General features: G+C 45.1%; 1 protein-coding gene and 1 non-coding gene across 5 annotated transcripts in view; one reads left to right on the plus strand and one right to left on the minus strand.

The window, feature by feature from the left end:
- Positions 1–27436, plus strand: part of STS (steroid sulfatase) — a 499782-nt gene that overhangs the window by 157771 nt on the left and 314575 nt on the right. The window lies entirely within an intron of this gene.
- TRNAN-AUU (transfer RNA asparagine (anticodon AUU)) lies at positions 24599–24674 on the minus strand. Its single transcript is given in 2 exon segments — positions 24599–24634; positions 24638–24674. It is a non-coding gene; the product is annotated as a tRNA-Asn (tRNA).

A 27436-nucleotide genomic window follows, 5' to 3' on the forward strand; every position in this document is an offset into this window, starting at 1 on the left:
TTGCATTCAATATTAAAAATGATTGGCAGTCCCATGGAAGTTTTATTCCTAGAGATTGTATCTATTGATGTTTCCCAATTAGAAATTAAAACAGAGACACTTAAAAATATTTAGACATTCATTTAAAAGTAACAGTAATAAACCAATGTTACATTAACATTAAAAACATGTCTAAAAATAGCTATATTTTCCTAAATAAAAGAAAATTGTTAAATGTGGCATTCTTTTCTTTTTTTTTTTTTTTTTTACATTTTTGCAGATCTTTATAATGTCTGTTGTTACTATCATATAATTTAATTATTTTGTTTTGTCAGGTAGGGGGAGATAATTAGGTTTATTTCCTTTTAGAGAAGGGACTGGGGATTGAACCCAGGACCTTGTGCACGCTAAGCATGCACTCTACCACTTGAGCCGTAGCCTCCCCCTTATAATGGCTGTTTTTAATAATAGCTGGATTCTCATAGCAGCTGATGCACCCAATCTGTTGCATTAGGTTGTTTGGGTTGGTGTGTGTGAAGAAAATCTGGTTTCTCACAAATACGTTGTTGGAAAAAAATAGGTAATTAAATAATCTTGGGCATTTTTCTTTAGTACTACACCAAAACTCAACAAGGATAGATTCTTACAGGTTAATTAAAAGTCTGATCTGAACCTATATCAAGATACCTTTTTTCCTCTGTGACATTAAAATCCATTTTTTTTTATCTTGTACTTAACATACGCCTTTTATCCATGCATAATTTTGTATCATGGTGCATTAATCATTTTGAACACGTCGGTTCACTAAGTTATGCAGGACTTCCAAATACTCACCCATTTCATTGCACAAAATGAAAAACTCACGTTTATTAGCATCACGACTGATTTTATTAGGAACGGATTTGAGTTTGGGGAGCCTATCAGGTTCCTATTGGCAGATACATGATTTCTAAAAGGGATTTTTCCCTGAAGTTTTGAATTTGTCATGCACAACAGATGCCATCAGCTGCTTTCCGTGAAGTGGCAGGTGCACTTTGTTCATTTGTGAGAAAATATTTGCCAGATACCCACATCTGAGTTGCCATAGGTTGTCTGTCAGTCACTCTATCAAGTAAGAATGGTCGCTGCCATTTCACCTCGCTACTCAAACAAACGTCAAGCATCATTACTTTTTTCTCCTGGAGGCAAACATCAAACATCATTGCGCAAGAAAAGACCTTGGTGTGGACCTCCCAATTCTTCACACAGAATATTGAAAAGGGAAGTCCTCAAGAGAGATGTAAGAAAACCGACAATGTTTACCACTTCGTCCGCAAACATTCTGAAGTGAAACTGGCACTCTTTTCTTGCACAGCGTGGCCGCGATGGATGTACCGTCTGGGGTCATGGCCTTGATCACTGCTCAGGTGCCAAGGGTTTTCCCTACGTTTGCACCATCAGTGCAACGGTGAACGAGGTGAAGACGGTAAATGACGCTTCTATATTAATAGGAAGGTGGATATATTCTCAGGGACCCTGTGAAATGTCTCCCAGACTACCCGGGGTCTGAGGTCCACACTTGGAAAACCGCCGTCCTGGAATATGCCAAGCCACGTCCTTGAGTGACGCTTGAAGAGGTGACAAAAGTCAGCGTCTACTGACCCCGGAGTTCCTGTGCTCTGACCCATCAGGTCTGCAGCCGACACTCAGCTCGTCGTAGGGTTTCTGTCCAACCTCTTCTCTGATGCCAAAACTAAGCCAAACTTCGCCACTTAGAAAGAAACTTACCACTGGCTACTTCCGTGTGAATCCAACCCGGGTCTTCAGAGCCACTTGGGTTTTTATTGGGTTTTTAATATTATTGTTTCCAATTAATTTACTTGTAGCGTCTTCATTCTTTTGTAGCTTTTAGTCATTTACTTACCATAGTCTTTCTGTGTCAGCCACGGATGTATGTCCTGGTAGTTTTGCCAGTGCCTCTCTGTCCAGCTGGATTCAGTCCCTCTTTGTGGAGTGTGTACGCTTCCTAGTGTATTACACTAGACTTTGAAACATTCAGCACTGGTTAAAAAAACAAATATGTACCATCGAATGAAACTACAAAGAAAATAAAGGTGGAATTAAGCATAGAAAGCCCATGGAGGGTGCACGTACCCTTGTGTTTGTCATAGCAAAGGAGGGAAGTGGAAAGAAAAATCGAAATCATCCTTTAATTCTGTTCTGAAGCACACCTTGAAGGGCTCATAGAAATGCATACCAGTGGCAGCATGAGCGATTATAAATAGAAGTGGTACTAGAGAGAGAGAGAGAGAGAGAGAGACGGGGAAATGAAGATTGATTGAATACCTCCACAAGCAAGCGTTTCATAATTGTTCTTTAATCAGTCCAGTTTACACTGGGGAATGACCTTAAAAGGTCGCTGTGTGTGTGAACATTCATGGCCCAACCACATCCCCGTTTAAAGCTTGGTGTGCATCATGTGGACTGGAGGCTTGTGTCAGTTCCTGACTGTGGACCGTTCTCCATCCCGGGTGCATCACTCCGCCTCTGCCCAAGACCTCAAGTCCCTGGAGGGCTTCTCTGTACGGAAGCACCGACTTCTCCCCGTCTTCTCTGCATCCTGGCCAAGACGGGAGCGCTCTGGGGTTCCAGGAACCAGGCGGTGGTGCTGATAATGGAGCCTGCCCAATGTCTCTCCAAGCCTCAGTTCCCTCTTCCACGAAATGGGAATAAAACCAGTTATGGCCCAAGAGTGCTGTAAACATTAGAAAAAAATGTTTGCAGCACCTTTTGCCCATGCTAGGTACTCAATAAGGGTACTTGCTGTTTTTCTAAAGCCCTTTCTGTGCCTCACATACCCATGTTCCCCTTTCATTGCTCTCTGAGAAATGGATTTTCTGAAAAACTCTATTATCCCTGTGACTCAACCCGTTCCTGCAAGATAACATTCTCAGAGGAATTCCGTTTGTCACTCGCGGCGCTAAATGATGTCTCCTTGTCTCCCCAACACAACTGTACCCTGGACGCATCTGCTTATCCGGCCGTGTGCTTCCATCCACACCTGGGGAGGGGGGCTTTAAGGTTGTGATGGTCATTTCTTCTTCGTAAACGTTTCCTGGGAGAAGCCCCTCCAGGAGGTGTACTTTTGGGTGACTGTCCATGGCGTGCGGGTCTGGAAACCCTCAGGAAGAGTGACAGCACCTGCGCCCCACACTGTCCTGACGGTCTCACTCCCACTGTTAAGAGATCCGAGATAAATGTGGCACGGTCCTGCAGAGAATCCCCCTTGAATACTCACTATGGATGTCTGCTTCCAAATTCTCCGGCCCCTTCTTGCCCTTCCTTTGTGCGGCATTTCAAAAAGAAATGAAAGAGATTAAAAGAGAGAGAGAGAGAGAGTGCTTTAGTGGGTTTCTGTAATTACTATGCGTTATTAATTTTCTTAACCAAAAAAAGGCAAAAAAAAAAAAAAAAACAAAACCCATGTGCATGTCAAGATCGATTCGAATTCTTAATGGAGATTTAATTTCAGGGTTGTCGCACCACGGCTTCTACCCAACAGAACAGATTGTTGGAAGAAATGACTCATTGTCTACTAGTTACACTAATTCTTACACATGAAGATCGTGCCTCATGGCCTCAGACAAGCTGCCTGGGAATTGTGTGTCAACACATCCATTTACACGTGTTTTCCCTAATTGAAATTAATTGGAATAAGATATGTCAAAGAGTTAAACTCGGTAGCCTAATTTTAATGGAACGATGGAGCTGTTCTTCAGACGCCGGAGCCTGGCTGGGTTTTTTTCTTTCTTCCTTTACATTGGTCCTTTGACTGTGCCTTTTAAGGACAGTGTGTGTTTCATATCCTGGGTTTTCAAATCTCCCAGAAGTCAGGTGGGATTCAGGATGTGTCTGCAAAAACGGGAAAACGGCTTGTGTATTTGAGCAAGTCACGAAAGCAGTGACGGCAGAGAGGGATTAAGTCCTTAAAATGAATGGGTGGATGTTACGTGGAGTAATTATTCCATAGATGTTGAATAAATATGTCTGAAATGAATAAAAGTCACAGGTGAGGCTTTTTGACCTTGTCATTCTGCGCTCGTATGAACACAGCCACAGACAACTGACAGGCAGTCTCCAGAAGTTCTGAGGACCTCCTGCATAGTCGTGAACTCCTACGTCAGCACGAAGCCCATCGTTGGCAACGACCTTGCAGAGGGCGCATATGACTCCTGTGTGCAAGCTGCTTAGCAGAGTGTCCGCTGTCTTCTCAGTTGAACGTGTTAACTAGTGTCACGTGGGATAGCCTCTGTGGTCCCGCAGAAGTTGTGCCCGCAGAATTTGGAATGCATTTCATGTGATGGGGTCAGATTCCTCTGCTACACTGTGGTGCTCATATAAACCAAATGACTCTGTTTCGCCTAAAGTTCCACCTACTGACGGCCAAGGAGACTGAGGGGAATCTGTGCACCGAGGGAAACCGTCCTGAAGCCAACGTGGTCTTGCCACGTTAAGCACTCGTGTTGACGGATTCCAGAAGTGTCACCTGCGTGTGGCCAACCGTATCTGACTGAATACCATCAATTATTACCCTGCTAATTACTGAGTCTGTCGAATGGATATCCGTGTGGTTATTAACATGTTTCCCGTAACCTGTGGATAGATGCATGGTTGCTACCCAGGAAGGCCATAGCTTTTGCAGACAGTCCTGATGGCTGTGGACACACACGCATAGTGTGTCTCTAAGGGCGCGCTCTGTAAACCCAGCCCGAGCTCTTGGGGAAAGCGGCCGTCAGTTAACTGGATACTTCGGGTTCCCGTGCACCCTGCTGTCAGCAGTATACGCGTCGTTTTGCAGCCTCTGACTCACCAAACACGCATAGGACTAGACTGCAGGGGCTGAGTGCTAAGCGTCTGTGTCAGGCTGGCAGAAGAAACCACCTCGAGATCAGCTTGTGGGAAATTCACAGAAACAATCCAAGCAGAAGGGAGGATCGGGGCCACCGTGCCAGTCATCAGGGTAAGTGCTCTGAGTCTTTTTGGCTCTGGATTGGAGCCTGTTGGATGAATCCCAAAACAACCACCAAAAAAGGTCAAGGAAAGCGTCTTGCAATCGGTGCAGATTCCCGGGCCGGTAAAAAAACCTACGTCAAAATGTTCACACTACTTTTCAGGTATGCACACACACACACACAGTACTTTTCATTATTTTCTGTGTACCCTGATCTTATGGTCTAAACTCTCATGTGCAGGGGTGCCGAGGGAAGAAAAAAATCTCAAACTTCAGCTTGCCTTTCGGGAGAACAGACTCTGACGCTCTTATACTTTGGATAAATATGCAGTCAACTCTGAATTTGAACACCCCAGCACGCCAGAGTCCTCCTTCACCCCAGCTCCAATAGCAGGTCCGTGTCTAAGCTCTCAGTGTCTTTTTACAGTAGTAGGTCCTTAGATCCAAAGGTGGATGTGCGAAAGCTTTTCATATCTGAGCACTCAAATATCTGCGTGTCAGTCTCCTTCGTCGTCTTGGTTTGAAGGTCAGTGGAAAATCGTACTGATTCATGTGATGCTGGATGGTGAGAAGGAAGGGCTTGGCACATCAGCGCTGGCATGCGCTGACTCCCTGGGGACTTAAAGAGGAGAACTGGTGTGCGCGTGCCCGAGCAATGGCGGGTCGAGTCCCAGGACGGGGGTGTTTTATATGTGTGGAAAAATCCATCTGCTGCCCGCCTCTAAATGCCCTGGCAGGTGTGCTCATATCCATGAACAAAACTCAGTGTCTGCCAGGAGAGCTGGTTTCTGTTCAGGAAAAAAAATGGCATGGATATGTGTTACAGCCGAAGCCGGGAGTTAGAGGTCAAGAGGAATAATCCTATGGGTGGGTAAAGAGGAAAAGTCAGAGAGAAGGCTGGGGTGGGTGAGGAGTGGGGGGCCGGCGAGGGGAGGGGGGTCGGAGACAGAGGGAAAAACGGGAACACAAGTGGATTCGGCTAACGTATGCCCATCCCTGAGCGCCCTCCTCAACCCAGTTAATAACCTGACACAAAACCACCGGTTTGCCTTGAAGAACATTTTCAGATTTCAATTCTTCGTTATTTTGTACACCTGGAGGTTACCTGGTCTCAACCGGAAGCCGTCACAAGGCTGCATTCACAGCCAGACACTCTGCTGCCAAGTCCTCCCACTGCTGAATTCAGATCCTTCCGACGGTCCCAGCCCCTCACAGGTGTGGGGTGATAACTCATTTTTGAACACACTCTTCTGAAATACTACAAACGGTGCATGAAAAATATTCCATGTGATAGATTTCATAGGTCCATCCGCTCCCACGGCCGCTGTGCTGCAGGACAGATGTGCAATGGGAAGGCATTGGCTGATGGCCCCCGTTTTATTCACTTCAGTGGTCGCTGCTCTCAGCCTCTGAGGTTGGCACCAAAGCACGCATGCTGTCGTTGAGAATGCTGCACGTCCTGTCCTGTTAAATGCCCGTCAGTCCTCACACGCCTGGGATGTTTGTGGATGCCTCACGTACCCCTAACCGCTGAGGTCCTCACCGATGGAGCCAGCGTGTGTCTCTAGCGGAAGACTGGGCTGCAGGCTTGGGAGCCCACACGGAATCCCATGGGTGCCGAAACCGGGCTGTGTGACCTCCATCAAGCGGTACTTCATTCTTCAGGCTGACTCGGGTCCCCATGAAGAGGCAGAGACTGAACCAACTCACGGAGGCCACCGTCCCATCTTTCTGGACCTCCCAGACCAGCTTCCTTGCGCCCTCAGGCGTTCCGGCACCCACCAGGCAGCGTCCTCCCTTGGCAGTCCAGTCCCGTTGGCTGAGCTCTGCGCTTCCCGTGACTCTGGGTCTCCTAACCCCTTTCTCTGTGCCGAGCCGAGGGATGAAAGTCCCTTTGGCGGCTGTCACCTCTGCCTCTTCTGTGGCATCCCTTTTTGCTTTTTGAGGACTGAACCGCCTTTGAAACGGATTTGCAGTGATGAAGTTCTCTTTGTTGGATTTACTGAAGCGGTTTGTCCTTTCTCAGCCGGATCTGACACAAGAGCTGACAGCTGTGGTTGGAGAAGGGCTCCTTCCGAGCCGTCCTGTGTGATGGGGAGCAGAACCGTGGTGCTCACGGCCGCAGGGCTTCCCCCAGCCCGTGCTCACGTCCTTTCCTGTGTCACCCTGCAGGGGACCTGTGTGTGCGTCTTGGTCAGTGGGACGGGATGCAGGCAGAGGCTCCAGGAAGCATTAGCTTGCTTCCGTTTCCCCTTTCTCCCCACCAAAACCATGGCGTGGCTGAGCCCAGTCTCCCGACAGGTCCCAGGAGGAGGATGGAGCAGCATTGAGGCACAGACTCATCCCAGTTGAGGTCATTTATCTCGCCCAACGTCCAGCGAAATGCCAGACGTGGCAGCACGGCTCCACCCCCAGATGCGTGGACAAGACCAGCTTACTTCCCTGAGGAGGGAGGGTTGGTTACGCGGCCGTCTTGTGGCTGGCGGAGTGTGCCACATTCACCAGCCTCGTGGCCCGTTCCTGTGCATCGTGGCGTGGAACAGATGCCCTTGAGGTGACTCTGGACGCGGGGCAGACCCGTCCCGTCCTCACTGAACATGCGTGGGCTTTGTTCTGGCGGGAAACCCACAGCCCCTTCCTAGACTTCAGGGCAGCCTGCTCGGCTTTTGTCAGGACCCTTTTGTGTTCTTATGGTTTCTTGTGCTCTCTCTGGAGAGTTATCTGAACGTCTCTTCAGCTGTGCGGTAGGTGAGTGTCCTCCAGGGGTCTCTCCTGGAGCCCACGACCTTCCTGGACGTCTCTGCAGGACACGTGTGGTCTCTCCCCTGCATGGCTCACAGCCCTTGGCCAGTAGACCCTTCCGGTGATCACCCCAGTACTTCCCAGCCTCCTCTGCTGATGTGCAGGGTTCTGATATATTACCTTGAAGGCACCAAGTGTGAAATTAAACTTTTATGAACGCTGGCTCCCTAAGGGGCGGGCCTATGCTCACCTCACTTTCCAGACGTGCAAACTGGGCTTGGGTCAAGCCTGCAGAGTTCGTTCTGCTGAAGCATGGAGGTAGTGGAACCTTCATTCATTTTTTAACACACTGTTTTCAAGCAATTTTTTCCAAGTGCCAAGAGGTGGCAGCTTCTGCGCCGAAGTGTGCCGTAGCAGGGAACGTAGGGGCCATAAATGCACACAGACGGGGATGGACGCGTCAAAGCCGCTTGACAGAAAGCGGTGCCTTCCTCCAGCCCAGGGGCACAGACGTCACCGTGGGAGACCTTCCCAGTGGGTTGCAGCCTGACTATGTCTTAAAGAAGGCGTAGGAGTCAGCCAGGTCAGGCTGTGGGGAGGGCGCGCCAGGCAGGGGCTGGAGCAAGGAGCAGAGGCGGGAGATGTCTCCTGGCATCTGGGGACAAAATGAAGTTGGGGACTCAGCAGGTGGACGGGGCATTTGTGGAGCTGTGTCTCGTTGTGAAAGACATGTAGTGGGAAATCCATATTTGTGTTTCAAAGAGCTCGTGCCAATAGCTTAAGAGTAGTTAGGGTCTGTTTCTGTTTTGTTATAGTCACTAATTCATTTTATTTTTTATTTTCTGGATTCCACTCATCAGTGATAACAGACTTGTTGGCTTTCTCTGTCCAATTATTTCACTAAGCATAACATCCTGTAGGTCCATCCATATTGCTGTAAACGGCAAAATTTCGTTCTTCTGTAGCTGAGTAGTATTCCATTCCATTCCATATACATGAGTGCCACAGATTCTTTATCCAGTTGTCTGTCATCGGACATTTGGGCTGCTTCCATATCTCAGCTATTGTAAACGGTGCTGCTGTGAGCATTGGGGTGCGTGTATCTTTTCAAATGAGTGTTTTCATTTTCTTCAGATGCACACCCAGGGGGAGTCACATTGAGTGTTCTGAAAGGCAGACTCAGAAGAACATTGATTTGATTCATCACACGTCGTGACCCAGGGCTGCCGGGCGTGAGGAGAGGGAAGGCGGCAGGCAGACGGGCCAGGCCGGGCACGGGGACAGAAGCGTGAGGAAGGACCGCTGCCACAGGTGCACGCAGGCCGCAGCCCTGTCCGTCTGTGACCCTGCCAAGGTTTCCGGGCTGGACGAGGGGGAGCAGCAGTTCCCACCACGTCTCTCCGACTCGTCATTCCTGGGCAGGGATGCCCTTGTGAAGCCGAGTTACCTGGGATTTATCCAGCCGGTTCCTCCTCGTCCAAGAGTCAGTTCTCACGCTCCTTCCCAGGCAACGGTGAGTTCAGCCAGCTTCTAGTGACCGTCTTGTCTTTGTTCCCTGAGGTCACTGCATCGGACTCCCAACCCTCTTCGGGTACAGCTCCTGGTGCACTGACTCTTAGAGTCGGGTTCACAGCGAGGTTGGAAGGAAGGAACTAAATGAAGACCTTCCTGTCGATTCTAGGGTCCGTTTCAGTGTGCAAGGCTCTCTGTGCCCTGTGCGTGGCGTTAGTGGTTCTCATCCTGTGCTCGGGCTGAAGGTTGTGGACCGTTGTTCTTATGGCACCGTATAACGTAGCAGGGAGTCCAGTGCTTTCCGAAGAGCCGTAGTTAGTGCTCAACATAAAGGAAGGTCAAAGAGGGGAAGTCTTCGGTTGAGCGGGATTTTCCTTGAGCCTGACTCCTTGGTGTGAGATAGGAACTAAGGAAGCTACTTGGGTGGGGGGTGGGGGGGGTCCTTCCATTGAGAAGAGCCTCCTCGTCTCGGTGGGTAGCAGTTCCGGGCGGGATGGAGAGGTGTAGTTCTGTTCTGCAGCTAAGAATCCCGTCTTCCAGGGTCCTCCATCCCCGTTTTCCTAGTCTCCTTCAAATCCCCTCCTATTTGGGGTGATCCTAAGCCTGTCCATCAGTTTCCAAACAAAGGAATCCATTAAAGAGGAGAGGTTTTGACTTCTTTTCACGTTCTTTTAAAGTCATGGGAACAGGCACCCACAGGCTGTATCTTCTTCGGAGAGACTGAATGGGTAGAGAGAGGAATGGAGCGAAAATGTGCATCTTGGTTGTGTTCATCAGTGTCCAGCGTGTGCCTCTGCACTGGGAATCCAGGAGGCTTTCTAAAATAAGCGGGCGTTATCCGGAGAAAATGCCTTCAACATCAGTGCAAGACTGTTGGCGAGGTCGACGAAGAGACAGCTTGCTTGTTGTGAATACGTGTTCTGTCTTTTCTTAACGAGAAATCAGGACATCGTAAGAAAGGAAGGAACAGGGAAGGGAATGGAATGAAATTATCATTGGAAGACTAGATGCAGGCGTTCATTCTTGTAACTTTTATTTCTCATGTATGATTTATTCGCATTGAATCTTTCTATTAAAGTGGGCGTGCGTGGAGTCAATGAAATCTATTAGAGATACTTACTAAAGGTCTGTGTTCTAATCGATGTAAAATTCATTTTCTCAGTTTAAAATAGAGAAGCAGTTTTTTTTTTTTTTTTCCTGGCCATCTCATAAAAGGCTGGAACAAATCAACACCCTGTACAAACACAGTAAGTGTGCTGCAAGCCAGTCGGCGGTTTGTCTGCTCCCGTCTTCCCAAAGGTTTTGGACAGGCAATCCACAGTGGAACTTCAGTTGACTAAAAGCTTGACCGATGGAATAAATCTAAGTGCCAATAAAAGAAAAAAAAAAACCTTTTTATAATGGAGAAGATACATAGATACGGATATATATATAGACGCACACATTTCATCCACAAGTTTTGTTCAGGACGTGTATCGGCATGGCTTTGCCGTTTCCCCAAAGCATTGCAAAAAGAAATGGATTTTCTCCACGTCGCGTGCGAATGTGCAGCTGACGCATTTTCAGTAACAGAAACAGGCACTGCTCTTGCCAATTCCTCCTCTGACGCAACTCGTAAGAAAATAATAATCAGTGTGTCTAACTTTCCTTAGGCATTCGTTATGACCTGTGGACTAAGCAATTTGAATAGACTCTATAATCTTTTCCTAATGGCACAAAATGCTGTTTTCCCTGACTTTTCTGGTTATGATATCCGTACAACTAATTTCTTTCAAATAATAAATGCTTCTAGAGAGAGGATTCCATTTTTTTTTTTTTTTTTTTTTTTACTGAGAGCGAGATAATTAGGTTTATTTATTTATTTGTATTCGGAGGAGGTACTGGGGTTGAACCGAGGACCTCGTGCGTGCTAAGCGTGTGCTCTACCCCTTGAGTTATACCCTCCCCAAGCTTGAGCTGTACCCTCCCTCCAAGAGGATTGCAGATTAAGCCAAGAACGCTGTATGCTGGCAATCCATTTTCACTGGAGTACAAAGCAAAGAATGCATTCATTCACTTGTTGATTCACTTTTTAAAATACCTAAAATAGTGCTCAGCACTTAGTATGTGCTCAGGAAGTATTTCTTCAGTGAATGAATGGATGCATGAATGAGTGGGTTGGTCACGTGCAAGAAGCTACGCTTAGGGCTCCGGGTACAAAGGTGACCCGAACAGGGGTATTGTCCTCCAGGCTGATTTGGGGGTCTGCCTTGCACCCGAATGGCAACAGTGGAAGACAGAAATGGCATAGTGAAAAGGAGTTGGGGGGGAAAATACAGCTTGCAGGTGAGTGACCCCGAAAGACTAGTGGGAGAGAGGGCGTTGTAATTTGACCAGCATCGGGGTTGAGAAGCCAAGATTCATACAAAGGAAAGAGAATGCATTTCAGTGGGGACAAAGAATGGCTGGAAATTCACGAAGCAAAGACCTGGAAGGCGTAAGATCAGGCCATGGTGAGAATTCACTCTGTTTATCCAAGTAAGGAAGTGTCTTCTCAAAATCCATTTGAGGAGTCTGAGGAAATCTCTGGACATTCCCATTAGGATGAGTATGGTAAACAGAATAATGACCTCTCCCCACCTGCCACAGACGCTGACGTCATAATCCCCAGAAAATGATGAACCTGTCACTTTGCATGGCGAAGGGGCTTTGCAGACGTGATTAAGTTAAGGAACTTGAGTTGGAGAGGTTATCCTGGATTGTACCCACAAGGGTCCCTGTAAGCGAAGGGCAGAAAGTCAGAGTCAGAGAAGATGTGAACAGAAGCAGAGGTCTGAATGGAACCGAGGAACCTGGTCGCCTCTGAAAGCTGGGGAAGGCAAGGGAATGGATTCCTCTCGGAGTCTCTAGAAGAAACGCTGTTCTGTCAGCACCTGGATTTTATCCCCTTAACATCTCTTTCAGACGTACGACCTCCAGAACTGTAAGAGATTGCATGCGTGTTGACGTAAGCCCTGCAACGTGTGGTCATTGGTGACAGCAGCCGTGGGCATCGAATCCAACGACCTAACTTCTTAGACAGGCACCTTTTTTCTCTTCTCCTGTACTTTTTCTCCTCCCAATGTCCCCCGCTCAGCCCAAGAAAGCAACTTTGGAGACATTAACCCCAGAGCATTAAATCCAGCGCCCTGACCCGTACGGGCGTACAGGAAGAGCCGTGTTTAACCCTGAGCTGTTTCGAGATACAGCACGGCATCCTGACCCTCTGAAGTGAATCCTCTCTTGATCATTGGCCTCTTGTTGCTATGGTGCCCAGATAAAATGGTCCAGATGCTTCTTCCCCCCGAGGGCATAACCATCAGCTCACATACTCCAAGAAAGACATGCCACTTGTCATCTTTATTCCAGGAATACAGATGGGCTTTTTTTTTTTTTTTTTTTTTTTTTTTTTGGTAGAAGTGTATGTGTCAGAAAATCATTTCAGTGAGCCTTCAAAATATTTGGAAAGAAATGCAGTCGAAAATGCACAACTCTTTCCATCTATTCCGTTAACCTCTGGCTTGCTAACCTTTACTTTCTTACTTTCCCGGAGAAACTCATAAATTGTCTCTACAAAAATATAAAAGACATTAGCTAGTTGGACAGCATGTATTTTCTTATCTTTCCTCAGTGTCCAGGATGAAAAATGACTCTTTTTAGATCATCCTCAATAATTATGACATTTTTCTCAGTTGGACAAAAGCCCACCATCAAAGTCATCACCTTCAAGGATTCACCAGAAGACATGGGCTGTGTGCTGCGGTTTTGTTTCTGATCTGAATGACATGTGGACAGCGAGGTTCTTTGCTTGACTGCGACAAAAACGTCGCAGATGCTTTAGAATTCTGTGCCACTAGAGAAACCCAGCTGTGTTCCAAATTTAATGTAAAGTTGTCAGGACTTTTTCCACCTTCACCTCGACCCCGCGTGAACCGACATGGACACAAAGATGTATCTGAGCTGGTTCTTGATTTGAAAGCAGGACTTCTAATAGGACAGACGTCGTAGACACACCATGACTTCAGTGCCACCTTCTTGATCGTGGGGCATAAATCAAACCCCCAAATCCAGACAGTCATATCTTTAACTCGCTTTAAAGCTCACAGAGGTGAGTGAGCTTTGATCTAACAGGTTTCCTGTTTTCCAGGACCGCAGAGAAATTTTGTGCACATACTTGCATGGGTATAAATAAAGGCTAACGTTTGTATGATTCCACTTTTTGTAACTGTCCACAAGGATAACTGAGGTAGGAGGCAAGTGCCTATTTAGAAGACATCAGAAGGTGCCCACACGATGAGACGGGTTCACCTGGTCTTCACGTGTTCAACTGTTCTCAGTAAGACCTAGGTGAGAAGATTTAAAGACCCCAAAATTGAACTGATATAAAGAACTTTCCAAAGTACTGGTACCAAAAAGTGTCCTATATTGTTTGATTATGTGATGTCTTCGTCTGTGCAGGCTGGGCTATCACACTGAGGGGCGCAAACAACAGACACTGGTTTCTCACAGTTTTGGGGGCTGGGAGTCCAAGATCGAAGTCCCAGCTGCCTCAGTTCGTGGTGACAGTTCTCTTCCTGGCTCATAGGTAGTCACCTTCTCGCTGTGTCCTCACATGGAGGAAGAGGCAAGGGAGCTCCCCGGGGTCTTTTCTGGAAGGGCCCTCATCCCACTCGTGCGGGCTCCACCCTCACGACCTCATCACCTCCCAAAGGCACCACCTCCAAATACCATCACATTGGGAACATCAGCACATGGATCTTGGAGGGACACAAACATTCAGTCTACGGCAAATGATGTCAAGAGAAGGGCCGAGCAAGACAAAACTCGAAGAATGCCAAGTGCACTGTGGACATCCAACTTGAAAGGCAGGGTGTTAGGAGGGTGTGCTCCTTCAAGGTGTGCTAGATAACCTCCCAGGGCCCTAGACTGTTGATAGGCGTCACGCAGACTGCAGTGGTGAAGTCAGGATGGTGGTGAGAGTGTTTGTTGAGTAAATCTAAGCGCAAGTACCAAGAGCTTTTGCGCAAGAGAGTACCCGTGACATCAATGTGATGAGATATTCATTTCCAGGAAAAAATGAAGACTTGGGATGACCTTTTCCCACAATAGCAGGATGAAGATTGGACTGATCTGTCAGTAAAAGTAAGGAGAGCCAAAAGCTATTTGAAGTGAAGCCATCCCGAGGGCAAGAGTCAGCATTTTTTATTTTATTTATTTATTTATTTTTTTTTTACTAATCACAGTGACGTTTTGTGATGAGAGAGGAAAACAGTGGAATGTGACTTTCGTATCGTGTGTCCAGCCACTTTTGAATATATGGCGTGATTCGTCTTGGTTTCCATTTTCAATATCCATTCTTTCTGTGAATGCTTAGTTTCGGAATTTAAGAAGGGAGCGTGTCCTCAAGGGACAAGAAGCATCAGGAAATATGTGCTGACGTCCCAGTAGGTTCTGGTCTGGCAACAGAGAGTGGGGAACCCTGGGCAGGAGACCAGGGTGGAGGTGGACAGTGAATGTATGCAGTGCTGGAGGAAGTAGTGTGTCTTTTCTGGGAGGGTCTCCGGGACATTGCAGAAGGGGGCTGCAGCACTGCACCAGGCTGCGACTTGGCTGTAGTTGTGTGTCTGCTGGCGGAGAGAAAGCTGTAACCCCTGTGTGCTTTTTCTCAACTACTCTCACTCTAGAGCAGGGAGACCCAGCTGGCGGCCGTCTACAGTGTGTGTCCTCACCAGTCTGCTCTTCAAGCCCAGCAGCGGCTGTGATCATGAGCTGGACAGGAGCTTAGGGGCACCTTTTTCGAATGGCAGTCTAGGTGTGGTTCTCCTGGTGGTCTGACACCATGCATCCCAGAAAACCCCTGATTTTTGGTGACGCTAAGGCCCACTTACTCTGGGGAGTGGCGAGCGGGCTCTGGGCTCGGGCTGCCCACACGTGCATCCCAGTTCTCCTCCTTTCCACCCTTGTGGTCAGGAAAAGTTTGTGGACTCTCCCCTAGGGCTCATGGTTCTCATGCCTGAAATGTGACGGATGAGACAGTACCTCTGTGATGGCACCGTTCGGAGGATTAAAAGGGGATGGTTCCCAGATGGTGCAGCGCAGTGCCTGGTGTTGGCAGAAGGTGCTCAGCCAGTGCTCACCACGATGCTTGTGGTACTGCAGAGAGGTCTAATGCTTACGTTCTGTGGACGGTGGGGGATCATCTCACAGAGCCGAGGAGGATTGCAGACTATCATGGCGCTGCTGTCCCGTGGGGATGGCGGCGTCTCCTCACTGTGCTACGTCATCCACTTCACCTGCCTACATCCTTTTTTTTTCCTTCTTGCTCTGGGCCCTGGGAGGCTGATCGGTGCGGATAAGATGAGTGGACCCTGTGTTTCTGGCTCTAGGGTGGTCTGATCAGCAGTGAGCCCTGGAGGCAAATAGGAGGGAGGGAGGGAGGGAAATGAGGACCGAGGTGCCTCTTATACTGACTCTGTCTCCGTGAGGACATCTGGGGCTGGAAGGGCCGTCAGCTGAACCTGGCCGTCTTGTCCAGGTGGCTGCTGCAGACGCACCGCTCTGGCCCCAGTTGCTAGGAGCTCTGTCTTCGCCAAGAGGAGGAGACGGCTCCGTTGCTATAGTTCTGAGTGCCTGCACGGTTCATGGTTTCTCGACACACATTTCTAATGAGATCATTAATTAAAACAACAAGAAGAAGAACAGAATCCTTCCAAGGGTAATCCGTGTTTGAATTTGCCCTTGGTTTGTTGTCAGAACATTCCTATTCCCTGATGCTGTGTGTTCAGACACGCTTTGGAGGTGATGACTCACAGAACGTGGCTCTGAGGATGCCAGCCTTTCAGGATTACACGTGGCACTCTAAAAGGCTTTGGGATCTAAAAGCACTGGTAAACCTTAAGGTCTGGCCATACAGTCATTTCACTGAGCTGTGTCACAAGGTGATACATTTAAGTCCATGGTCTGGGAGTGTGGGTTTTAGACTGAAATTTACCATCAGAAACCATTAGCATTAAATGAACCCACACTGGACTCACAGTCACAGGGATAATGCCATGTGTATATTCATCAGTATTTTGAGCATGTATCTATTTTTATTTCCCTGGATTGCTGACACTCAGATTTTACCCTTCATTGCAATTGGTGATGATAATTTGTGAGTCTGGCCACGTAGACAGAGTAAATACATTACTTCTTTTTTTTTTTAGATTTGTTGTTTAGATTCAGAAACCTCTGGAAACAGTACTTTTAAATTTTTACACAAATGAAATAGGGAAAGAGATTCTTTGATTTCTCCCAGCCACTGTAGGGAACCCTAGTACATCATTTCACTGGTTTTCAAAGCCCCTTTCAACCTCTGTATTTCTGTCCGTCGGATACAATTACCATTACTTCCTTCTGGTTAAGACAGAAATTCTAAAACTGTTTTCTGATCCTTTCCTAATAGCCCATGATGCTAGATTTCAGGTTGGGTGTTGGAAGGACCAGCCAGGTATAGTAGAGTCGGTGGACTTTGCAGGGAACGCAAACATTGAGCTCTAGCTCTTTGACACAGGGGGCTGCATCCGATGCGGCGTGTCTCCCGGGGCGTTTGTAGAGCACAACGCTTTATTGTGAATTTGCCCCTACCTCAACCCCAGACCCTGTACCCATTTCTGGCCGCTTATGTGTTTCCTTCACTTAAGGCACATTGAAAACCCAGTGGGGGAGCACTGGAAACGTGTATTTGCAGAAAATGAATTGACAGATGCAAGCCAGAATCAATAAAACTGCCCCTACACCCGAAGCTGGATGCATCTGCGAACAGTATATGTAATTTTTGAGTTGTTCAGTATTTATTGAGGGAAAGCAGGTTTGATAGCCTTCTTTTGTATTTAAACGTTAGTCTTCCAGGGAATCTAAACTTCCATTTGATAGTCTTCCGTTGTATTTAAATTGGAGCATGGAATATGAAGGTAAAGGATGGATTCCATATTAAGAATTCACCTTGGGGAGGAGGGTGTCGCTCAAGTGGTAAGATCGCATGCTTAGCATACACACATGGTCCTGGGTTCAATCCCCAGTCCCTCCTCTAAAAATAAATTACTAAACCTAATTACCTACTTCCCCCCAAGTAAATTTAAAAAAAAGAAGTAAAGAAGCCCGGAGAGGATTGACCTAAACACCCAGTGCTTATCAGAGTGGAGTTTGGGGACCCCCCCTGGAAGCCTATTCATTACGTCTGAAAGACAGTCCACATCGTGGTTAGTTTCAGCTTGGGTCATACCACATCAGTGGTCCTCAAGCAGTGGCATTTTTGCCTCCCTGCCTCCTCCTGTCTCCACTCCAGGTGACACTTGGCGGTGTCTGGAGTTTTGATTGTCACTCCTTGGGTGCGGGGCTGCCACTGGCATGGACTGGGCAGAGGCCAGAGACTACGTGAAGCATCCCCTCGTGCCCAGGACAGCCTCCCCCGCCTCCCACAGCGCAGTTGTCTGGCCCCAGATGTCTGAGGAACGCTGACTTCATAAACTCTGTTTGTCAGACACTGCTTTTAGAAAAGAGCTACCCTGTTGCTCCTCTTTGCTATTTTGCAGTGCTTATGCGGGCATAAATATTCACCCCTGCTGGCCGGAGCCGTTCATCGAGCTCATAGTGAGGATTCTCACCTCTTACTTCTTTCCAGCTCTTTGTGTGTGATGTTTCCCGTGGGTGAGGTGGTGATGTTTGCCGCCGCCCCCCGCTTGCGTGTTGCTGTTTGTTATTTCCCCACGTTTGGCTGTTTATCCTGCGACCCTGCGATCCTTCTCGGGAGTGCAGTATGAAATAAATAACCACAATGACGACGTTTGCAGCACTCATCCCCGGCAATTTCGGGAGCATCGGGAGAAAGGACACAGAGAAACCAGTGACAAAGGAGTCTGTTTGTGTCTTCGCGTTCCGTCTATAAATAAGCACAGACCAGCTTTCCTCCGTCGTGAAGCATTCGTAGATTATCTTTTCGGCATAAGTACGCATTTAGTGCGTGAATGTATTTCACCCTTGGATACATTCAATTTGTCTTCGTTTTATAGTTTATTCTGTTAATTAGAAAAGGTTATAAGATTGATAACTAGTCGTTGCTAATGCATTCAGTGGACTGCACCACCAGCTTGATGAGGGGTTACTCCCCCCAAAAGGGACATCAATGATCAGTTCACAGGCATCATATCAACCGTCTGATGAAGTGCACTGCAGAGAAACTGCTCAGGACCGCAGTGGTCTTTAAATGATTTTCAGAATCATCCGAACATCACAAGCGCAATTACATTCCACGTGCATAATCAATGGACTGTCGTAGGAGGGGCGAGCTGCTCTTAATTGAGATGATGCAAATCACGAGAATAGATTCTAGTTGAAGATGGATAATAATAATAATAGGATTCATGTGCATAACAACAAAACTTTATACTGGCACAGGGTTTTACCATTGCCAAGGGATTTTTGTGTGGATACACATACACACATGGATTTTCACAGTCAGGTCATGTTTGTTTTTTTTCCCCCCATAGCCATTAAAAAATTGATTTAAGGTTATGTATTAGGTGAAAAATGAGAGCTAAACCAGTTTCTACTGAGTTCAAGTCCGTTCCTCTTCATATTATTAGATCATACTAGTTTCTGGGAGAAGGAAAGAGTATTTGCAAAATTATAGAGTTTGGGCATAGTGTAGTATTTATTTTTTTAATGGGAGCACTGGGGATTGAACCCAGAACCTTATGCATGCTAAGCACATGGTCTACCACTGAGCCATACCCTCTCCAGGCATAGCATATTAAATCAATGAGTAAAGAAGTAAAGGAATAGTGTATTCAGAGGTTTGACAAAAAGAGCTCGATGAAATGATGATGGCCCCTTACCCATTCAGCTGAGTTCTTGCAACTGCCAGCAAATGCTCGAGAGGAACTGAAGCACAGAGGACACAAGTCATCGATAATTGATATCTGGCAGCTTTGCTGTAGCTATGAAGAGGGTGGGGACCGCCTTCCTGCTGTGTCCTCCCCTGGTGGAGAGAGAAAGAGAGAGAGAAGGGGAGAGGGAGCAAGCTGTCCGTTGTCTGTTCTCCTAAGGGCACTCATCCCATCATGAGAGCCCCACTCTCAGGACTTCCTCTAGCCCAGTCAACCTCCCAAAGCCTCCCATCTTTAAATACCAGCACAGTGAGGGGTGCAGCTTCCCCATGTGAATTTGGGCGGGATACAATTGAGTCTACAGCAGTGCCTCTGTTTATCGATTCGGAGGTAACTATTACATGGCATGTAATTTCAGAAAACAGATCTAACAGACTTCCTCTGAATTAACAGTGCAATTTCGGGATGACTTCCTGTTGTATTTAGAGGGGTCTGACTTGACTTTCAGGGCATCTGCATTCATGGAATAAATACCCCCAGTCATTTTTTGTTTTATGCCACAATAACCTTCTGCCTACTGGGTAATTCAAATTTTTTCAAGCACCACACTTTTAAATTGAAGTGGTACAACACTTTGAAAGGTGGAAAAGTGGCTTCCAGTAATTTTTTGCTCATTAGTTAAATACGAGAACCGATTTTACAGAAGAAATAGCACCGTGATGTTGGAAATAGTATTTAACATTCTGGCATTTTTTAAAAAAAAGTTTAAAAGTTTCCACTGAATAGATAATGGTACTACCTTAATTGAATGTTACTTTTTTTCTGATTATTTCAGAAAGGTAAGATTTAGAGAACAGGCATTGCTGTATCTTTCCTGTCTCATAATTGATAAACAGTTGGTTTAGCAAAACCAAAGGGAAAAGGGTAAGTTTCCCATGGTCTGTAAGTCGTGGGAAGGAAGTCAGCTTGAGTTAGTGGTGATGTCTCCTTGAAGGATCAGAAAATACTGCTTAGCTGTTGGCACTAACATTGGGGATGACAGATTTTAGTTGGAAAAAAAAAGGCGGAATAATATAAAGTGCAGGAATCTGTCATGAAAACATGCCATGCGGAGGAGTGATGTCTAATATTTCTAGATTTGAGATAGGGACATTTGAATAGAGCCGTACATTTAGGACTATTCCCCCCAGTCATGTGACTTTGGGAAATTCTCACAATAACTTCCATCACTGTTTATACGTTAGTGGTAATACCCATCCTAGCACCGTGTGTTGGTTAAGTGTTGGTTAAGCATCAAGTTTAAAAAAACAGTATTTTATGATATGACCCAGGAATCCCGCTCCTGGGCATATATCCAGAAGGAACCCTACTTCAAAAAGACACCTGCACCCCAATGTTCAGAGCAGCACTATTTACAATAGCCAAGACATGGAGACAGCCTAAATGTCCATCAATGGATGACTGGATAAAGAAGAGGTGGTATATTTATACAGTGGAATACTACTCAGCCATAAAAAGGAATAAAATAATGTCATTTGCAGCAACATGGATGGACCTAGAGATTGTCATTCTAAGTGAAGTAAGCCAGAAAGAGAAAGAAAAATACCATATGACATCACTCATATGTGGAATCTAAAAAAAAAAAAAAAAACAAACACAAACAAAGCATAAATACAAAACAGAAATAGACTCATAGACATAGAATACAAACTTGTGATTGCCAAGGGGGCGGGGGTGGGAAGGGATAGACTGGGATTTCAAAATTGTAGAATAGATAAACAAGAGTATACTGTATAGCACAGGGAAATATATACAAGATCTTATGGTAGCTCACAGAGAAAAAAAGTGACAATGAATATATATATGTTCATGTATAACTGAAAAATTGTGCTCTACACTGGAATTTGACACAACATTGTAAAATGATTATAAATCAATAAAAAATGTTAAAAAAAAAAAAGTCTTTGAGAAGTTAAAAACTACACAAACAGAAAATGAGCAGTACATAATTATAAAGTAACAGTCAAGCATATTTTCATAAAGCTTTTTCCCATCTGGGAGGAAAAATGATTGCAAATTACTTTGTTAGGTGTTCCCTAAATATGTGGTAATGACTTGGCATGATATGGAATTAGCCTCGTGAATGATCACCGTTGGGTGATCTAGCAGGCTCTCCTGCATTTACAGATCTTGCAACTTGAGGACAATTTCATTATTTCCTATAAAGGAAAAGGGAAAACTAATTTATTCCACATACTTAAGGCATGTCTGTATGTTTTGAAGGGGAGGGAGCTACATCAAAATTATGTTGTAGTTCCAGTCTGTCTCTTACCCATCACAAATCCTGAAAAATGTGGCACGTTATCCAGGATGTTGGTACAATAGGTCATATGCTCTTGAATTTGATATATAAATCCTTTTCTGAGACCATGATGTTATTTCTGCTTTTGTTTCCAAGAGTTTAAAAATCTGTTGGAATTGGGGCATATGGAAGAAGACATAGAAGGTTGCCATAAATACACTGGGTTTGGCAGCCTAGATTTTCAGGGTTAAATCTTAGTGGCTTAAAACAACACACATTCATTATCTTCACCATTTCAGTGGGTCAGGCACCCTGGCATGGCTTAGCTGGGCCCTGAAGCTCACCGTCTCTCACAAGGATGCAGCCAAGCTGTTGGCTGGGCTGCAGTTTCAGTGGAGGGTTTGAGTGGGGAAGGATCTGCTTTCAAGCTTGGCTGTGGTTATTGGTGAGATTCAGTTTCTCGAGAGCTGTTGGGCAGGGAGGGTTTTCGTTCCTTGCCCCCTGTTAGCAGGAGGTCCCTCTGCATTCCTTGCCATGGAACAGCCAGCACGGGGTAGAGTGTCTCTAACACAGATCTTGTGCCATCGAAGGCAGAAAGCGCGTCTGCCAGCAAATCTTTTGTACGCTAATCATGGAAGCAACCCCCGTTACTTTTGCAATATTCCATCAGTAGAACTAAGTTACTGGGTCCTTGCCACACCCGAGGAGTGGGAACCAGACAAGGACTGGAGAACCTGGAGACAGGAAACACTGGGGGACCATCTCAGAAATCTAACTTCAACAGACGTCTGTGCTCACTTGACAAAATCCCAAAGTGAAGGTAACAAAGACCAGTGAGATAAGTGAATTGGCCAAGTTTCACCCCAGGTTAGCAAGACTGCATAGACTGGAACTTTTCTTCTTAGTAATATGTCCAAGAAATAGGACAGTCTCCTGCCTTTTTGGTCTGTGGGGTATGATGCAAAGTGTCAAGCAGAGATTCAGCCTTGGACTCGCCTCCTTCTGGCTTCCGACTTCATGGTCCCACCACGTAGAAGGAATCAAGCAGTTGGTCACTCTCTCATCCTGTTGTCTCTTGGTGGACAGACCCTACCTGCATTCATGACCTTCAAAGCACCGTGGCAGCCAAGAGACGAGAATTTCTTTTAAAATGTGCTTCTGCATCAGTTTTACAGACTGTCACTGCCCGGAGCGATAACCTTGAAATCTGAGCCGCAGATCTGCAAACCTGTTCAGCTGCATGGTTTCTGGGCAGTCTGAGATGACAGTGCTTTTAGCTTTTTAATTTTTTTTTTCCCCTCAAACACTAGAAAGCTCTTTTATGATTGCTTTCAGGTCAAATAGTTACACTGCCCAGTGTTCTGAGGATGTCCCTTCCTTGTTTGCTTTCAGAGTAGGGTAATCCCTCTGCTTTAAAAATGGTTGTTTTCCGGAGAATGAGCTCTGGAGTGGACATGTCCACAGTCCTGCCCGAAGGTTGATTGTAAATTTCTATTTCCTTAGGTAAGAATTCCGTAACAAGGAGGATTTAGCTCCATTTTGGGAAAACTAGCCAGTGAAGCGTGGTGTCAGCTGGTTATTGGTGCTCTACTCTCTGAGCACAATGGTGGAAAATGCCAAGTAGAAAAACAGAGCTGGTCCACTGTTGAATTTCCCAGTTTCGCTTTCTACCGCATTTCTCTTGAAGGGAGTTGTGAAAAATGATGGCCATAAGGAATTTCTTAAATTAACAGTATCTGCTGTTTTTCTTCCCAACCTGACTCCCCACTTGTCCCCCTACTGTCCCCTTTATATCATTCTGGTGAAGAGACACATTATTATGTCTACGATTGATCCTTACTAAGTACCGTGGACCAAAGGCTGGGGACACGAAGCCAAATTAAATCTGCCCTTTCCCTCGAAGAGCTTAGAGCAAGTCTGACAAGGAAACTGGCAAATAATCCAGCAGGGGAAGTCGTAGGAAATATGAGCTTGCTACTGGGTAGGGGGCAGAGGGTATAAGTTGCTGTTAACTAGACAAAGAATGGTGAAAATTTCTTCCTGGTGAAGCAATCAGTGTTGTGAACTATTAGGAAGTGTTTAAAGAAAAAAATGTCATTTCTGTATAATTGGCAAAAACGATGAATGACTAATTAAAAACATAGGAGGGAGTCAGCTCATGCCAGAGCCGGTGCGCTAAGCTAGAAAGGTTGAATTTTACCCTGAAGATGATGGGAGCCATTGAGGGACAGGGACTGTCAGGAATAACTCCCTAGAAAATGAATATTTAAGGGACCCCTGACAGAGGGAGCATCCATTAGGAAGATGGAGAATGGGTGACAGAGAAGCTTAGAGGTGACCTCTAAGGCGTGATGACACCGAGACCGTGAGATGGAAGTCTTAAGAAGGAAGAAGAGGTAATATGGCAGGCCGTTGTGTCTGACACAGCCGTCTTGGTGAACGCAGGTGAGATATTCACAAAGAAGTGTCCTCAGTAGGACTAAAGAGGTAACAAAATAGTAAGAGGTCATCTGGTCAAATGTAACTGATGTGGGAAATACGGAGAGGCAAGCAGAACGCGGAAGACACGATTGCTCGGGAGACATTCATGGAGCCATGGAGCTTTGATGAGGATCAGGACTGCAGGGGCAGAGGCGAAAGTCTGGGGTCAGGAGGGTCTGATAGAACAGCTAACTCCATGACGTTGAGATGTTGGGATCTGCAAGAGTGAACGGTGTCTAAGGGGAACACATCTCACTCCAGCTCAGCCCCTAGAAGCCTGTGTTGGTGCTGTCTAGAGAGAGATTGGACTGCTGTCCCCATTTCCCCCAGATCTGAGATGCACTGTTTGTCAGCTCAGTACAGTTAATCCCAGTAGACAAATGATAAGTACACCCCATGCAGAAGGTTATCCGAGAAAGACATTTACCTTAACAGTGCGGTTTACTGGAAAAAGTAACATGGAAACTATACATCCGCATATTTTTTCTTTTAAAAATCTTGTTTATGGATAACATGAATTTGATGCAACAATTAGCCAGATTTAATTAACCCATGACCTACCTTCAGCCTTATTTTCCAAGCAGTCAGATCCTTCCTAACAAACTACAAGTTATTTCATGTGGGTTTTTTTCCCTTTTGGGGGGGGGGGAGGGGAGTAATTAGGTTACTACTTATTATTATTATGATTAATAACATTTATTTATTTAATGGAGGTACTGGGGATTGAACCCAGCACCTCGTGCGTGCTAATAAGCATGTGCTTTACCACTGAGCTATACCCTCCCCCTATTTCACTTCTTTTTGATTCAAGGAAAGCAATCAAGTTATTAATTTCATATTTAAATGCAAATAAATGCAATAAAAATGTAGTCGATAAGGAAAGGTTTTCAGAATGACACTAATAAGTTAAACTGGTGCTTTGCAGCCCTGGGATGAAGCCACTTGCTTATGATAAATTATCATTTTTTTATATACTGCTGGAAGTATTTGCTTAAAATTTTCTTTAGAGTTTTTTTTTTTAATTCTTTTTTGCGTCTGTTGAGAGAGATTGGCCCATAAGTATTCTTTCTCATGCCACCTTGTCAGATATTGGAATGAAGATTATGTTAGCATCATAAAATGATTTATTGAGTGTTTCTCTATTCACCATAGGAGTCTGAATAAAATTAGAATTACCTCTTCCTTGAATGCCTTATACCATGCATTGATGAACTCGTGTGAGCCTAATGTTTTCTTTCTGGAAATATTTGACTGGAAATTCAATTTTCTTAATGCATATAGAACTTGGACTGTTCTATTTATTCTCTCAGCTTTTAAGTTACATCTTTCTACGGGTTTATTGCCATAATGTTTTTCCTGTCGTCTCTTGAATGCTGCAAGATCTTAGGGTATTCCCTTTTTCATTTCTAATGTTGGCTGTTTCTGCTTTCTCTCTCTCCCTGGACTGTTGACTCCCTGATCAGGTTTTCTCCTCTGTTTATTTTTTAGACCTTTAGAAGAACCAGCGTATGGTTTCGTCAGCTGGACCTGTTACGTATGTGTTTTCTGTTTAAGCAAATAATGCTCCTGTCTCTCTGTTTCCTTCCTTCTGCCTCCTTCCTGGTTACTTACTAGTTTTTTCCTTTGTAAGAGGGTGATGAGCTTATGAGTTTTCAGTCTTTCTTCTTTGCTAATGCACACGCAACACTGCTCTTAGCTGTATGCAAATTAATTGCTATGTATTCTTCAGAGCATTCATTTAAAAATATTTTCGAAATTCCATTGTGCCTTCCCCAGTTACTTGTGGCTAATGCAGACTTTAAAAACCTCTCCAAGGGGATGAAAATTTCAATGTTGATTGCATAGTGATCAGAGATCTGTACTGTATGTTTTCAGTCTTTTGAAATGTATTAAGACCTGTTTCTTGGTGCATCAACTTATGGGAGAGTTTTCTGTGTGTGTACAGAGAGAGTGTACTTTTTTTAGTGCAGTGATGTCTCTAGGTACGTTAAGTCAGATGTGTTTATTGAATCATTCTCATCTCATCTATCTTACTAAAATTTTTATCTAGTGGCTCTTATCAATTACTGCAAAAGATATATTTAATTCCTCTGCGATAATTATAGATTTGTCTATAACTCTTTTTATTTCTTTCAATTTTTACTTTATATATTTTAAAGCTTTGCTGTGCTTTTCTCACCATATATTTTATTTATCTAGCAGAGTCATTCTTAAAATACATTTTGTCTGAAAATACAACTGCACTAGTTTTTGTTCATTTTGGGTTGACAAGGTTTATTTTTTCCATCAGTTTATTTCAGTATCTTTATATATTTTCACTTTAGATATGAAAATACCCTAATACATTTACTCGGTCACATCTTGATGGACTTTCGGGCTGTTTCCTATTTTTGGCTCTTGTGACTCAAGTGACTATGAACATTGGTGTACAAGTCTCTGTGTGAACATACGCTTTTATTTCCCGTGGATAAATATTTTGGAGCAGGTATGTTGTTTTCCATAGTGGCTGCACCAATTTACATTCCCACCGACAGCGTAGGAGGGTTCCCTTTTCTCCACATCCTCACCCAACACTTGCTAACTTGTGTTCTTTTTGATGATGGCCATGCTGGCAGGTGTGAGATGCTATCTCATTGTGATTTTGATTTGCATTTCTTTGCAGTTGTTCTGCCCATATTTTAAACGGGTTTGTTGGTTCTTTGCTTTTTAATTGAAGTACAGTTGATTTAAAATGTTGTGTTAGTTTCTGGTGTACAGCATGGATGGACCCGTTGCAGAATACAGGTATTTTTAGTTGCCCGTTAACTAAGGAGATTTGACAGAAGCTAACTATAGACTGAGGCACGTCCAGAATTTACACTGTATAGGAAAAAATATCTGGATAGAGGAGTCCCATTGTCATAAAATGCTATTTTTGTTTTTTGGTGCCGAAGTAACAATGTCAGATTCAAAGAGAAACAGGTCGTCTTTTTTTTTGTTGTTGTTACACACAGCTACATTTTAGGTACAAAATATGCTTATCATTAAGAAAGTTGCAGGAGGTAGAAGGGTTTATGATCTAGGGACAAGGGTTACAGTGTTTGCGAAACTGATTTCATGGTAGAACAGAATTAGATTTCGCATGCGTTTAATTTTAGGGGAGTAAGCTCCATTAACTTTGAAGGTTACCCACTCCTGAATGATAGCTTGATCGCTGAGACCTGGAAGAAATTCGAAGAGGTTTTATTTCTACACGGGAGAAAGAAGCAAGAGTGCTTTGTGTTTTGTCTGCATTTCCTTTTCCATATCATTTGAGGAGAGTCTCTTACCGCTATTTCCATGGCTTGTTCTTCTATGTATGTGTCTCCTAGTATCTTTTCTAATGTTTAATAGTTTCTGAAATTGTTAATATAGTCTGAATTTTTATATTTTAATATTTAATGATCTTACACGATTCAAGTACTCTATTATGTCCAAAAATTGCTTTCATGGTTCCTGAATTGGTTCTCAGTCACCTGTGTCCCCCACCAGAGGAACATCTGGCAGTTCCTGGGGGCATTTTGGGTC

Source organism: Camelus bactrianus, chromosome X (genome assembly GCF_048773025.1).
Source record: "Camelus bactrianus isolate YW-2024 breed Bactrian camel chromosome X, ASM4877302v1, whole genome shotgun sequence".
Lineage (NCBI taxonomy): Eukaryota > Metazoa > Chordata > Mammalia > Artiodactyla > Camelidae > Camelus > Camelus bactrianus.